Source organism: Monodon monoceros, unplaced genomic scaffold, assembly GCF_005190385.1.
Source record: "Monodon monoceros isolate NGI ecotype Baffin Bay Population unplaced genomic scaffold, NGI_Narwhal_1 Super_Scaffold_21, whole genome shotgun sequence".
NCBI classification, from domain to species: Eukaryota; Metazoa; Chordata; class Mammalia; order Artiodactyla; family Monodontidae; genus Monodon; species Monodon monoceros.
Window position 1 is genome coordinate 100,462,571 of NW_021703778.1, and position 3,295 is coordinate 100,465,865.

Sequence of the window (3,295 nt, forward strand, 5' to 3'; positions counted from 1 at the left end):
TCCAGCTGCTTTCTATTAGGTCAGATAGTAAGAAATTATAAAACTGTAAAACAAAAACAATACCCCTCTTCTCACTAAATTGTATTTATTTGGGAAAATATAGTTATTTCCCATAGGTTATGTTAACATTTAATGGGTTTATTTTTATTGTTGTTTTCAAATGAATAAAAAATATTAAAAAAATTTTCAATCTTAATTGCTAATATGGTGAACATTGATAGATATAATACAATCCACAGAAACCAAAGCTCTGTAGGGAAGGGTGTCTTCAATACTTTTTTTTTTGGCTGTGTCACACAGCATCCAGGGATAGGGGATCTTATTTCCCTGACCAGGGATGGAACCTGTGTGCCGGCCATGGAAGCACACAGTCCTAACCGCTGGACCGCCAGGGAATTCAATACTTCAATACTTTTTAAAAGATAAAGGAGTTCTGAGACCAAGACGCTTGAGAACCATTACTTAGCAGCTTCCTCAGGAAAAGCTCATGTTCAGATTTTTTTGTCAGCAGCCTTTACACCTGAACACAGGATAAGGGGATATAAAATTCTTGGATCATATTTTCTTTTTGAGAATCTTGAAAATGCAATTTCATTGTTTCTAGCATAAAATGATGCTGTAAAGAAGTCTGATGCCAGTCGAATTTCCTTTTCCTTATAAATGACTAGGACTTTTTGTCTGGATGCTCAAAGGGGTTTTTCCTTATCTTTAAAGACTAAGTTAATAGTTTTACTAGAAAATGTTTTGGTTTAAACTGTTCTGGGTCAGTTTTGTCCTATACACTGTAGGCCTTTGCAATATGTAGACTTAAGTCTTATTTCAGGAAAATTTTCTCAAAATTTTGTTTTAAATATTTGTTCTGATACATTGCTCTGGTTTTCCTTGTGAGGATAAATGTGTGTGCTTGTTCTCTATATCTATCACTTTCTCTTGAAAACTTTTATCTTTCTTTTTAGAAAAACCATTCTCCTTTCAGCCCTTAAATGTGCTTTTTTTATTTCTGAAAAAAGTTAAAAAAAATTTTTTCCTGAGACTGGTTAGTTCTCATTTAATATGCGACTGTTCTCTACCCGTATCACTTTTTAGCTTTTCTATTTCTGATTTATGCTTTTCTTTCAAATCATCTATTATTTTATTTCCCTTAAAAATATTAGGTTAAAAAAAGAGAGAAGAAAAAATACTAAGTTAAAGTTTTCATCTGCTTTGTGACCACATTTTTCTAGTGTGTTACTGTCTGCTTGAACATTATTAGGTTTATTTTCACCTTGTTTCCATAGCATGTATGAGATTAGATCATATTTCTTATTTGTTCCCAATCTTAAATGAGGTAGATTTTCCTGGACTATTAAGAAAACGCACTCTTGCCTCTCGGCCCCGCCCACGCCTCGCGCATGCTCTGGACCCCGCCCACACCTGGGCCCCGCCCAGGCCTCTCACACAGCGTCGCGGGCCACGCCCAGCCTCTTGCCTCTCGCCGGTGCCAGGCGTGCTGTATATTTTCCCGCCATTTCCAGCTTTTCTTGAGAACTGATTGATTTCGGTGAGATCCGAGGCCTTTTGGGATCACTGCGGCCAAACAGGTAGGGCATGTAGTTAAAAAAGAGCTACTGCGGGCTTCCCTGGTGGCGCAGTGGTTGACAGTCCGCCTGCCGATGCAGGGGACATGGGTTTGTGCCCCGGTCCGGGAAGATCCCACATGCCGCGGAGCGGCTAGGCCCGTGAGCCATGGCCGCTGAGCCTGTGCGTCCAGAGCCTGTGATCCACAACGGGAGAGGCCACAGCAGTGAGAGGCCCACGTACCGCAAAAAAAAAAAAAAAGAGTTACTGGTAAATCTGAGACTCTGCTTAATCTCCATCACCCCTAGAAATCAGACGAGTCTTGCCCTCACAAATCCTGTTAACGGCCCTTCTTCTAAAGGGTTCATTTGGTCAACGCATTTGATTAAAATCGTTCTTGCTTCCCCTAAACAAACCAGGGCATATATTACTGTGACCTTTTCAGTAGTTCTTTAGACTCACTTTCTGGTAGAAGTTAGTGTATCTGTGAGCAACAAATAGGTATCTGAAGCTCGTGCCTCTGTGTAATGCCTTTGCATTGAAACGTTTATTCAGTAAGTTTTTATCGTGAATCTTGCCCTTATGTGACAAAAATATTACAGTGTGGCACAAACCAACCAATATTCTTTGAGCAAATGTCTCCATAAACTACTTTAAAACTTTTTTAAAGAAAAGACTTAAAAAAAAAAAAAGACTTCAGTGGGGAAAAATTTTACCATTTAATTTTAAATGAAATTAAACTAATATATATTACATTCTTGTAGTATATTCATGAAATTAAGCGTAAATCTATTAAATGTGTGAACTAATTACAGCTCTATGTATCAGCTCTGTATTTTTTCTTTTTTTTTTTGCGGTACGCGGGCCTCTCACTGTTGTGGCCTCTCCCGTTGCGGAGCACAGGCTCCGGACGCGCAGGCTCAGCGGCCATGGCTCACGGGACCAGTCGCTCCGCGGCATGTGGGATCTTCCCGGACCGGGGCACGAACCCGTGTCCCCTGCGTGGGCAGGCGGACTCTCAACCACTGCGCCACCAGGGAAGCCCTCAGCTCTGTATTTTTTATGTCAGTTTCTTCATTTAAAACCTTACATTTCAGTGAATATCAGATACATCTTTTGAAAAATGATGGGATTGGAAAAAATGTTAAATGATTTTCAAGATCGCTTCCAGATCTATGATTCTGAGTTTCTATGGAGTAGAAGGAAATGTGAAAAGCTGAGACATCATGCATAAATAATGTTTCCATTAGATAAAATGTGTCCCAAGTGGCTAATATGTGATCTTGTATATTTGGTCCACTACCTTCTCGTTGCTCCATCTTGCTGTATCACAGGAAACTATTAGGAAAGAAATAGATTTTTTTTTAGGATTGTTTTTTCTAATTACAAATTAGTGCCTGAATTAATCCAGAAAATTTAGAAAACAAAAAAAGTGTAAAGGCAACACACACACACACACACACACATACACATGATCTCACCATTCAAAAAAAAGTCATCATTGTCCTATTACTCTTCTAAATATGTATAATTTTTCTCTTTAGAAAATGGCATAGCATAGTCTGCAGTCTGCTTTTTTTACTTCAGAGGTATATGTACTTCCTCACATCCAATTGGAATACCCACAGTAATATGCCCCCATCCCAATAAGTTAGCAGAAACTAAGTAAACATTGTTAAGTAGATTTTGGAACAGCTACAATTATGTTATGCCCCAGGTTATTCTCTTTCTCTGCTGC